General features: G+C 39.4%; 1 long non-coding RNA gene across 1 annotated transcript; it reads right to left on the bottom strand.

Moving 5' to 3' along the window:
• Window positions 1–4,754: 4,754 nt before the first annotated feature.
• Window positions 4,755–5,716, bottom strand: LOC134630241 (uncharacterized). Its single transcript, XR_010094261.1, has 3 exons — window positions 5,231–5,716; window positions 4,973–5,160; window positions 4,755–4,893 (listed from the first exon to the last, which is right to left on the bottom strand). It is a non-coding gene; the product is annotated as an uncharacterized LOC134630241 (long non-coding RNA).
• Between the last annotated feature and the right edge of the window lie 7,437 nt (window positions 5,717–13,153).

Genomic DNA, 13,153 nt, shown 5'->3' with positions numbered 1-13,153 from the left:
AGAAGCTTCAAAAGTCCAAGACGGACCCAGTTCGTGAGCCGGAGCTGGAGAGCAGCAGGATGCTCGGCAGACAGCAGAGCCTTCTTTAAACCCCAGCTCTTATTATCAGAACAATCATTTCCAACATGATTAGGTTAACATTTCAGGTCATAATGATGTTTTTCATGCCAGGCTCAATTGGAGCCAGGAACATTTTTAGAGGTAGCATTCACAGCCATCAGTGGCACTTTAAGGTGGACTTTAGCATCATAGTGCAGGTTTGGCTGCTTCTTGTATCGCCCCGGTGTTAATAGCAGTTCTGCACTGACACACCTGAAATCTTTCAGTACAGTCAGGTCAGTGGTTTGAGACTGTGACACCACCACCTGTTCTTTATGCCACACATGGACCATTTAAACTGTTTCAGTCAAACAATGACGTTGTTCCTTTACCACAGAGGGTTAAGCCCCTCCAGAATATGACTGGAACCCACAGACAGAGTGTTTCACATAAGATGGAAAAATATTGTTCTTCCACTAGAATACCCACTAATTCAGATTCTGTTGTACCTGCATTGCAAATATTTGTAAGTACATAAAAGTACACCCTGTTTTCAGGACAAATACACAGTGAAACTCTACGTTACATCTGAGGGGATTACAAGTGAAATCACAGGCTGCATTATGAAGTGCTACCAAATGTTCTATATGGTCTAGATCAGTCATCACCTCCTGAAATGTGACACATTAGTCCTGTCGCTCACCGGCTGGTGTGAATAAAGCTCCCATATGTCTTTGAAGAGAATGGAGAAATATCCTAGGCTGATAAGAATCCCTTTAGCTCGGTGCCTGTAACACTTACACTGAGAATATGAGATGCTGACGGGTAATACTGTGCAACTGTATGGCTTCAGATCATGGAGTAAAACCAGACAAGCTTTCACAGAGAGGAGAAACAGCAAAGACACGATACAGTCAGAGTTTAGTTCAAATGTTCCAAATTTCACCGTTTTTTTAATCATTCTGTCACAACCCACAGCAAATAACCATCATTAATTCAGTTTCTAATCCAAAACTCTAAAAGGATGTTTCCTGCAGAAGTGTGCACCGTCACATCTGTAATAAGAAGAACTGCAATTCATAAATAATGTGTGAGTCATCTTCCATTCAACATCAAGGCTGAATAGATGAATTATGTGGTTTTTTCATAGCCAGACTCTTTGAAAATAAATGACCATTAGTTCTGATATTTCACTGGCTAAATTCTAAGAAATAGATGGGTGAGTTATGAAAGATATGTTTAATTAAAAGTTTCAAGCTTGGAAAATTCAGCCAACAGTTCTAACCTTTACACCACCAGTAACATTTTGTCATTTTATATTTGGTTATTCCTCTTGTTAATTCACTCTGTGCTCCGGGAGCCATCCCATTATGTATGGAACAATGAATTAGAAGGCAGAAAAGCCAGGCCGCTAGACCACTTCCCTCAGAGATAGCAGAGTCTGCACTAAGCATGTCGTAGTACACGTCTTAGTACACACTCATACTACCTACGAATATAAACTTCAGGAAAAACACAGAACATTCATTCCTGCTTGGAGAGAAAATGAATAGAAGTTTCCAGTGCACTGACTGACGGCATCATCCACTGACAACATACCTACTGAGAAGCTCACGCTGCTGGGATAGTTTACAGGACGTCTGTGCCACTGTGGGTTAGAAGTTCGCATTGGAAGAACGTGAAGGGGGACGAGAACAGCAGGATGGTGTGTGCTTTGTGGTCGACACAGCCGCTGAAGGAACAACTGGATGGTAAAGTCCAAGTGGTCATAACATTAGGGACAGTAGCCCTCAAAGAAAGTGTACAGGAACGGCTGAGATAAGCTCCCCTAACCCGAGGAAGCTTGAGGAAGACACACTCGACACCCACAGGCAGGTGACAGAGAGGTCATTAATATCCACACCTTTCTCCAAGGGTGTCCTTCATGTTCAAGTCATAAGATTATTTTTGTTGAATTCTTTTAATTTTGTAGTAATTCATCTGCAGAATAAGAAGTAGTTATAACAACACTGTGTTTTTTCTGCTTACCAGGATAGTTTGTTCAACGAAACCACAAAATGAACACGAGTCATTAGATTTGGAGTTTTATGGAGTCCAAACTGAATTATAGAAATAGTTGGCCATTACACTGAATAATTTTATGTTTCCAGTCACTGGCTCCTGCTCCTTTTAAGTGGAAACCAGAAGGCATAAACTATTTAGGGATTAAATTTAGCCACCCAGTAGAAAAATGTTGGAGTTAAATGCACCAGATTTTCCAATGACAAATACAGAAGACAGCAAAAAGTGGACAGGCTTGTCTGCTTGTGATCTGAAGTTATCAAAAATGAACATGACACCAAGGCTGGAGTTTCCTGTGTCAGCTGTATATCCCACAGGCCAGACCACTCTCTGATTTAACATACTGAAAATACTCCAAATGACTTTTGGTGGAGCAGCTTTATAACTCTGCCTGTTCTGAAACTTTTCTTTGTTTCCTCAAAAAGAATCTATGACAGCACAACATAAAGCATGAAAATATATTCCTTCTAATAAGCTGAAAACACAGTTTGACTGAAAGATTCAGATTTTTATCTCATCTGTAAATAAACTCGGTGACATTTTCTCAGGATAAGGACCAGAAATAGGAAAAAACATATTGGTACTGGTTCTGATCTCTGTCAGTAATTCAAATGGAAAATACAGAATATTAAATTTTGTTACAACACAAGATTCAAAAGTGTGTTATAGAGTCAGAACAGTTTATCTCTCTGTCATTGTTATTCAAGTATTTTTACCTTACAGCAAAAAGCACATTTCTAATTATCACAGGTCTTTGCACGTGTAAGCCCACAGATGTGTTCATGGGTTACCTCTGAAATCTTTGTACACAATATATGTTTTTAACTTCACAGGACTTTATTACACACATCTGTCTGGGATCTGCAGCTGTGTTTAAGATTCTTCCAGCAATATTTAAACAGACATTATGGAATCACCACACGTTGATGAGATTATGTTTCACATGAGATTTTGCTTTTGGTTGATTTAGTTTTGAATAACATAGCTGCAAGGAAGAGTAAGGTAAAATGAGATGCTAGGTGACATGATCAACCCCGTTTATCTGAGTCATTGTAGACGATCTTCTACACAGAAGATTGTTCAGTGCACGGTGGAAGTGAGCACTCGGAGATCTTTTATGCTGTAAAATAAATGGTAACACCTTTTTAGGTGAATTCTGATGAAGTCCGGCCTCATGATGTCAAAAAAGAAAAAAACAAACAGAATTAGCCAAGTGTGAAAATTAATTTTTACTATTTCTAACACGCTTGTTCAGGCATGTGGTATTACCATGGCAATGGCCAAATCAATTACGGTGGTCTTTGTTATTCCCTGCAAAATGGTAACATTCCTCTTGTATGTAGCAAAAATGAAAGTAGACATACATCCATAAAAAAACATGAAAATAGCTTATAGAGACTTTTAAACATGTTATTTTTATACTGTTGCAACATTCTTGTTAAATATAGAAATATAGAAAGTTACAAAAGTTCTGTCCTGTGAGAAAAAAGACACATCTGTATAATCTTTAAGAGTCTTATTTAAATCATTAGACAACTCAACCCCAGCCTGCTCATCACTGCCTGCTGAAGGCTGCTGGACTGGGGTTGGCAAATGCTCAGCTTTAACTCCACTCTGGGTTCTTTGGTAACTTTGTAAGCAGATTTTTACTTTTTTTAATACCTGCTCAACAACTGTCCAGTGTGCATCACAGTCCCGGTCGTGACAGATGGCCCCGCCCCTCCCTGAGCCTGGTTCTGCTGCAGGTTTCTTCCTGTTAAAAGGGAGTTTTTCCTTCCCACTGTCGCCAAAGTGCTTGCTCACAGGGGGTCATATGATTGTTGGGTTTTTCTCTGTATGTATTATTGTAGGGTCTACCTTACAATATAAAGCACCTTCAGTTCAGTTCAATATAAAGAATTGAACGTCTTGATGCATTCTCAATCATCCAGGTAAGTAAATCGCAAAAAGTTGTGGTTGCAGATGCTGTGATTGCAGCCATTCCCCAACTCTCTGTGAATGGTACTCATGGCCATTGATCAGTGGGCCTGGATCAGTGGTTGTTGATCAATGGTCATGAGAATTTGCAAAATTATGATGAAGGAACTGACCTCCCAGCCCTTTGTTCCTTCAGTGGGCTGGTTTCAGTCATTATGCAAAGGTACTGTTTATAAGGTTGGAAACCTGCAGTCAGCTGAGACTGAAGAAGTCACTTGAACGATGACGAAACATTTCTCCCACTGAAAACGCTACGTCCAGATGAACAGAATCAACTTTTTGAAATAAAGAATTGAACTGAATTGAATCACCAAAGTGGCTGCCGGAGCAGCAATGTCAGATATTTCAGTTCTTGAGAGCACCAATTTTCTTCTAGAGGGAAGTCTTTGGAATCTGGAGCCATCCTAGAGCCCTGTTTGTAACATCTCAGCGACTAAAAGCACCAAGCCCCCATCTTGATGAATATACATTGCTGCTGCCTATCTTGGCCAGGTCTCCCTTGAAAAAGAGTTTTTTAATCTCAATGGGATCTTCCTGTTTAAATAAAGGTTATGTCATGGCTCAGAGGCCCGTGAAGTGGAATGGACTCATGCGCAGAACCAAAAGACCGGAGGCTTGAAGTGATTTGCAAAAACGAAAACTTTTATTTACAAGAATTTCTAACTTAGATACTCAAGAAAAAAAAACAAGATTAAACTTTGTGCAAAAGCGTGGTGTCTGTGAAGTGCGGGGCTTAGGGTAAGCATGGAACTGTCAGGTCACTAAACTGCTGAGGGCTGGAGTGGGGCAGGTGGAAACTGTGGCAGACCAGGGGCACTGAAACAAAGGAGAGGATAATCAGAACGGTCCAAGGAGTTGTGAGAGTTTCCCAGTTTTATAAGCTGAGATGGCTTACGTGTTCGCAGGCAGGGATAAGCTGGAGGTGGAGGTGAGGCGAGGTCCGGGCAGTACTGAGTCCTTTACGGGTGCGCAGGGAGGCAGGCAGGTGAGAATGGCAGTTTGCCTGAAAAGGATTAAGCAGCAGCTGACCGGAATCCAGAAGCGTGGCTATGGCAGGGTTTGGATGACGAGTCCAGGTACCGACTAGGAGACAGGAAGAGAGGTAAGTAATGCACACTGAGAGATACACAGAAACATGAGGCTGTGAACTAACTGAGGTTAGCAGACAATCTGGCGAAGACTCATTGTGTGCGCTGCTCCTAAATACTGCCAGAATAATTGCCTGCAGCTGAGGAACGGGGAGGGGCAAGAAGGGCTCCACCCAGAGGAGGAGAGCTGATGCTGTGGAAAGTTACTCAGACTCGCCCAGACCATGACAGGTTAGAGAAATACACAGTTACAGCACTAAGCAAATGTGGTGCTAATTTACATTAGGAATACAGTAAGTCAAAAACACCCACTAGCCATATATGGGTACATTTTACTATGGTAACACCATTAACACTCTACATGTTTGCACTGCTGAACTGGGTGATGTGTTGCCTGGTTCAGCTGTTCAGAAAAAGCAAATGTTACCATTATAAAAAATCTCTTGTAGCTTTTTTAAGGATACACATACTTTGTGCCACACCTGTCTTTTAATGCCTCTGATACCACCTACTGAGCTCATTAGGCTGAATTATTTTTTTCATTGAGGAAAACATTGATGAGTGGCCACAACAAGAGATCTAATTATTGAACATATCAGAGAAGGTCTGGAACAAGGTTAGGCCTCACTGGAGCCAAAATATCTAAATTATAGGAAATGAGCTCGGCTTACTGTGACATGCAGTTCATAAGAATACAAAACACTTTTGATAAAATGTGAAGCCACAGAATAAAATCAGCTAATCAGCGTAAACTGCTGCGACTGAAATTAGTTTGATCACACGTCTGCACATCAGCCAGTAGAGACTTTGTATCTGTGGAGTATGAATAGGTAATAAAACTGAATTGTTTCTCTTTAGGTGTTTGATACTGTCCGTGTGTGTGTGTGTGTGTGTGTGTGTGTGTGTGTGTGTGTGTGTGTGTGTGTGTGTGTGTGTGTGTGTGTGTGTGTGTGTGTTCCTGTCTAGCTATCTTTGTGAGGACCGAAATCTGCATTCTACTATACTTGTGAGAACCAGCAGCCACTTGTGAGGACACACAACCCGGTCCTCACATTTTTGAAGGCATTTTTGAGGCTCAAAATGGGGTTTTAGTGTCAGGGTTACAATTAGGTTATGGTTAGGTTTAGGGTAAGGGTTAGGGTTAGGCATTCATTTTTAATGGTTAGGGTTAGGGTAAGGGGCTAGGGAAACCATTATGTCAATGAGGGTCCTCACTAAGATAGCTGAACGGGGTTGTGTGTGTGTGTGTGTGTGTGTGTGTGTGTGTGTGTGTGTGTGTGTGTGTGTGTGTGTGTGTGAGACAGAGAGAAAATGAAGATTTGTTCTGCCTCCTCCTGTCACGCAGGTCTTTGATCAATCATTGTGCTTGGTGACAGTTGCCATGACAGTTAGTCACATGATCAGACAGAGTGTTACAGGTGTGTGTGTGTGTCAGCATTGAAACCCTGAAGCATGACCTTGTACAGTACACATACACACACATAAACCACCATTATCACTCTCCTTCTAGACTGAACACACACACACTTACTGTACAGATGCAAATACAGCGGTGGAGTAAATCGGCATGGCCCAAACACACATGTGCGCTCACTCAAAGATCTATAGAGAACTTATTAGTAATGAGCATCAGTCAAGTAAAACCTGCTGGGTGGATGTACAGAGGACAGAGCAGAAAGGAAACTGTGAACCCTTGACCCTACAGTAAAGACACCAGGTGACATTATAGTGGCCTGGTTTGGATCCACTCGTCTCCTGATCTGAAACAGTCACTGCCAATCTGTTTCTGATTGACCACTTTCATCCTGTGATAAAACATTTCTACCACAACAGGAGTTAACATGTCCAGCATAATAAAGCCCCATCTAAAGGGCACGAGGCATCACCTAACAGTCTGATAAATGTGAAAGCTTTGACAGTCATCACACTTCAATCCAGTTGACGGCTTATGGACCAATGTGCTAAACTTTACATCACCATCATCAAAACGAGGAAGAAGAAGAAATATCTTGTTGATTATATCTGTGAAGGTTCTCAGTCATCCAGATCATCGTAGTCTAAGGAGCTTAGAAGGAAAAGCGTCTGGACTTCTTTAATTAAGTTGCTTGAAGACGTTTAATCCGAGAAGCTTCTTCAGTTCTAAGAGCGACTGGTGGAGAGTCCCAGATTTAAGCCCTCTGGGAGTGTTCCCCCAAGAGGGTCATGGACCCCCTATTGATCCTCTACCTAATCACACGAGCCGACGTGTGGTCACAATCAGCCAAGGTTTCAGGTGGACCTGTTGTGAGACTTAGCCCCACCCTATCATGTGATTTCCTGAGGTCAAACGGTCCAGGATGTGAGTAGGCGTTAAGGCGTCTGGGAAGGATCTCAAAACTGGATTATAGATGGCAGACAGTTGGTGTTGTAAGCCCCGCCCTCTGGCTGTTGGCACTGACACCTCTCAACAAGAGGGTTCTACCTCCAGCTGGGGCTCCTCCTCCTTGGGTTTACGTGTGCTCACCTGTCTTGCCTGGGTTTGTTAGGTCACTTAGTATATATATGTTAGGGTTAACAACGTTATACCTCAGTGTGTCAGCAGATGGCGCTCTTGTACTGCTGTGGAACTACTAGAGAGCCTATAGCTAAAGGCACATGTGCAGCTCAGCTTACATGAGCTGGCCCGAGTGAGAAGCTAATTTCGGTGTCCTCTTTATTAACCCACCGGTACTGAAAAACATTTTGTGTTATTAAAGTGATTCAAAACGCAATGTAAGATGAGTAACGACTGTTCGGTCATGCTCTGAGATGATTTCGAGTTGTTGTGTGGAAATTTGAAATTAATGAGTGAGTGTCGTATATCGTCTGCTAACGTCAGTATGTTAAGTACTTTTACACGTGCGTTATCATAGAAGTAATCTGCAACTTTAGAAAATGTGTTCCAGTGTTAGCGAGCATCAAGTCCATGGGTTCAGAGAAAAGGCTTTTATTTGATGAGCATGGTGTTTGTGGTGGTTTGCCATGTTGTATTTACGTTTTGGTAACGCTGTGTCCAAGAGTGATGCCGTGAGTTGTAGAAAGGTTGTGTGAGCGTTGAATGAGTTATTCATAAACCATGTGCATTCATTCATTTGTTTTTATTTATTTATTTACATGTAACTTTATTTACTTTTGTTGATGAAATTTGTTGTTTTATCTAAAGAATGTTTTCATTTATTTGAATTTGCACTGTGTTTGTGTTAAAAAATGAGTGAATGATGGTTTTTATAGAATTGGCTACGCAGTAAGATCCAAATTTTCCTATATGTCTGTAACACACACATTAGCATTAAACATACTTGGTCTACTATTCTTTGTGTTTTACACAGATGCATATGTGACAGACAGACACAGGGTGTTGCTGGAGATGGATCGCTAACCTTACTAACCTTACTTTTGTTTTCCCTGGAAGCCTTTTGTTTAGTTGGGCTGTATGCAGCTGAGCCTCAGCTGTGGTGATTAGTTTGTGATCAATCAAACTTTCCTCTTTACTGATTTTCTCCACATGCACAAATATATATATATAGATATATAGATATATAGAGATATATAGATATATAGATATATATAGATATATAGATATATATAGATATATAGAGGTATATAGATATATATAGATATATATAGATATATAGATATATAGAGATATATATAGATATATAGATATATATAGATATATAGAGATATATATAGATATATAGATATATAGAGATATATAGATATATATAGATATATATAGATATATAGATATATGATATATATATATAGATATATATAGATATATAGAGATATATAGAGATATATAGATATATAGAGATATATAGATATATAGAGATATATAGAGATATAGAGATATATAGAGATATATAGATATATAGATATGTAGAGATATATAGATATATATAGATATATATAGATATATGGAGATATATAGATATATAGAGATATATAGAAATATATAGATATATAGATATATATAGATATATAGATATATAGAGATATATAGATATATAGAGATATATAGAGATATATAGATATATAGAGATATATAGATATATATAGATATATAGATATATAGAGATATATAGATATATATAGATATATAGAGATATATAGATATATATAGATATATAGATATATAGAGATATATAGATATATAGAGATATATAGATATATAGAGATATATAGAGATATATAGATATATAGAGATATATAGATATATAGATATATAGAGATATATAGATATATAAAGAGGAAAGGATTGGAGAGGCTGAGGTAAAAGAAGAGAGAGAGATGAGTTAAAGTGAGGAGGAGCAGTGAAAGGCAGAGAGGATGGCGAGTTTTGTCTCAACCTTTCTGTTTGCCTCAGCATTGATCTCTGCCTCACCTCAACACAAAGGCCAACCCACCCCTCAGACACACACACACACAAACACACACGCACATATATTTGCTGAAGCCCTGGCTTCGACCGCCTGACTGGTCAAATTAAACCCAGATCACTGCAAGACTCCAGGGACACACACACACACACACACGTGCACACACACACGTGCACACACACACACACACACACGTACACATCAGTCAATGTCAGTGGAAGATTTTAAGCACATTTTTACATGTTTGTAAGGTTTTAACACAACCCAGCAGCGCTGAAGACTTTTTAAAGGACAGATTGTGACACACAAACACACATTTACAATCGCACAATGGCTGTTCACACAATCACACTGTTTTCTATTTTTCGAAGACAAAGACGCGTACAGTCGAGTCCATTTGTTTGAGCTACATGTGAATGACATTGAACAGCACACATGTGTATGTGAATGCATGTGTGGGTGCGCGCATGTGTGCATTTGGGAGTGTGTGAGTGTAAAATGTCTCTTCCTAGTTCTGCTGTGTCAGCAGCTCAGACAGACAGCGCTGTTGTTGTGTACCCACAGAGGAAATAAAATAACAGCCCACGTCTTTTCAGCCCACAGACAGCTCCCCCCTCTCTCTCTCTGCCTTCCTCCTTTTGTTCTCTCCTTGTTTATTTTTCCTCATTTCACCCCTTTGTGCTCATTTTCCTCTTCCTCTCCTGTCTCTGCTCCTTTTTCCAGTCTTTAACGGGTCCCTACTTAAATAATACATAAAAGTCATTATTTACATTAAAGATATAATAACTTTACACAGAAAGGAAATGTTATCAAAGCAGGTTCCCACGTTGATCAAAACATAACGTCTTATTGGAGTGGAAGCATAACACTCACTGAGGAAGCTAATGGCACACACACACACGACCCACATCAAACACACTTCCCTTTACAAAAGTATGAAATAAGGCTGTTTTTTTGCTATATTTCATGTAACTTCTCAACACCTCCCTTGTTTGTTTTGCTTGGTTATATTACAGTTACAGGAAGTTATTACCACCCAGAGGCATGTAGACACAAATCGTCATTATCATCTCCTCATTTTTTATTCTATGCATTTTTTGAACAGTTTCCCATGAAAAGTCATTTATTTTGGCAACTGAAAAAAAATGTGTGGAAGGAAGAAAAAACAAAGGATGAAAGATGAACAGATGAAAAAAGGAAAGAGCAGATGGATGAAGGTAGGAAGGGATACGTGGATGATGCAGACTGGAGCAGCAGCTATGATTAGTTCAAACGAGTGAAAGTGGGATCAGACTGAGTCACAGACTGTGTTTTCTTAATGGGGGCGTCCGACAAATCAGTTGTTTTGTTTTTCAGTGATATTCTGGCCGTTTGAAGTGTGGATTCTGCGATTCGAGGTGCAATGCTGCCATCTGCTGGTAAAAGGCTGTAAATTATATCTTACCGGAGAACGTCACAGTTTAACTTTCAGAGCTGAACAGAAACGTGAAAAACTGTAACTCACAGTTCAAATATTGGTTGTTTAAACTATTCGGCTTTCCTTTCCTGAAAAATTTAGTTGTATTTATTTTTTTGTTTATTTAATGTAATTATAAGTATACAAGTTTGCACAACGTAGTAATTATAACATCGTGCGCACTTTTTACACGCTTAAACTGAACCAGGTGTCATTTTATTGTCATATTAACCAACATATTAGCAATTTTTAATAATTTAAGATATAATTATTGTTGTTGTTATCCATGCATTTTCGAATGTAATTAAGGTAATAATTATTAATTAAATTGCCAAATTAGTTTTTTACTTCATTCCTGAACTTAGAAAAAGGATTTGGATTTAAAAATAAATTCATTTTTTTTGTTTTAAACGAGTTCTTGACAGATTTCCTATATATTTGTGTCTTCTCTTTATGACAGGAACTCCAATAAGGTTTTCTAATAAATTTGTTAAGACTTACCGTAGCCAGCTTTACCTGCTGATGAATTATTCTGTCAAACTGGTAACAACAACTTTAAAAACTGTCCTCCTACACAGTTCTGGCTGAGCTGTAGACACATGGACATATATATATATATATATATATATATATATATATATATATATATATATATATATATATATACATATATATATATATATATATTATGGGGCTGAATTGATTTGTGCACGTGGTTTCCAAACATCAACAGACAGATAAAACTAACGCCGGGTTGTTTTAGTTACTTGAATGAAATAAAGCTTTAATAATAGAAGATTACACGATGCTTAGCTCAGCTTTATTGGTCAGGAAGGCTCCTTCATGGACAATGGGAATAATGAAGATCCAAACAGTAAAAATCCTTTACTCCAGTCAACCAGCCAAGACACAAGGCCACAATTATTCCAAAGTACTGTTACATCCCCAGGCTAGTCTAGGGGTTAGGAGGGACTAACATAAAGGTAAAATAGTGAAGGAGGAGTCAAGATGGTTTTAAAAGGTTTATTTCCTGCTAGCATTAAAGTTCTAGTTCAGACTGCATTACACAGCTCCACAGGCATTATATAGTGCTCTGCTGGTTGGTAATTAGTGTATTCTCTGAGCAGCATCCAATCAGGACTGAGGAGGTGAGCCTAGACAGAACATAAGGCATTAGTTCACAGAAGAAAACCAACATCCTCCTGGGGGATGTAACAGTACTAATACTGCAAATATAGTTAGTAAAACTTTAAAGTGTCTCAGGCCTGAAGCTGTGTTGGGGCTCATTTCAGTCAAGGCTGTTGTTTCAAGTAGAAGCTCTGCTAATGTTTCAGCAAAGGGATGTGAACTATTAGCAGTTTAGGGCTTTACAAATAAAGACATGCATATACTAATGATTTCTAGACGCCAGTGATGACCATAAATTCGTTTTATGCATTTTGCAGTAGAGAGTGCAATCTCTGTCTTCTTTAATGATTCAAGCAAAACTGTGGTACGTCCACCAGTGTAATGGTAGCAGCAGCAGCGTGAGAAACCACAGTATTGTCATAATCTGCCATAAAGCTAGTTTTGGCTGCTCCTTTAACGGAGGGGGGGGGTCACCACATTGGGAAGCTCCACATTTGATTTGGGAGTGTTTTTAACGTCAGATGCTCCTCAGAACAGGAATATCGAGTGTTAGAGGCTGTCGAGACATTAAACACTAGTTTTTATGGTCCACTCACGAGTCACCGAATGCTGAATTTTCCTGTGTTTGAAAAGGTGAAGGCAGCACCTTCACCTTATGGTTCACTGCAAAATCTTTAACAGCATTTGCTTTGTGATGATTCCTTTAACTCAAACAACAGTCTTACACATTCACATGTGTGAACACAGCGCTCTCATCTAATTGGCATTCCCACTGTGTGTGAGTGGGAGTGGCGTGACAGTTTGACAGTGTTTGGGTCCCTGCAGTCCTATGTCAGCTATTCATCACCAGGTCCCATGACATCAACGCCCCCTTTCCCACCCTGATCCTCACACTAACTCCCCCCAACCACACCAGCCTCACCCATTACCCCCACCCGATTACACTCACCTACTGCACAGCTGAGTACAATATGAGACTAAATTAACTGTTTACATGCTAATGA

Source organism: Pelmatolapia mariae, linkage group LG7, assembly GCF_036321145.2.
Source record: "Pelmatolapia mariae isolate MD_Pm_ZW linkage group LG7, Pm_UMD_F_2, whole genome shotgun sequence".
Lineage (NCBI taxonomy): Eukaryota > Metazoa > Chordata > Actinopteri > Cichliformes > Cichlidae > Pelmatolapia > Pelmatolapia mariae.
This window is presented reverse-complemented; position numbering and strand designations above follow the sequence as displayed.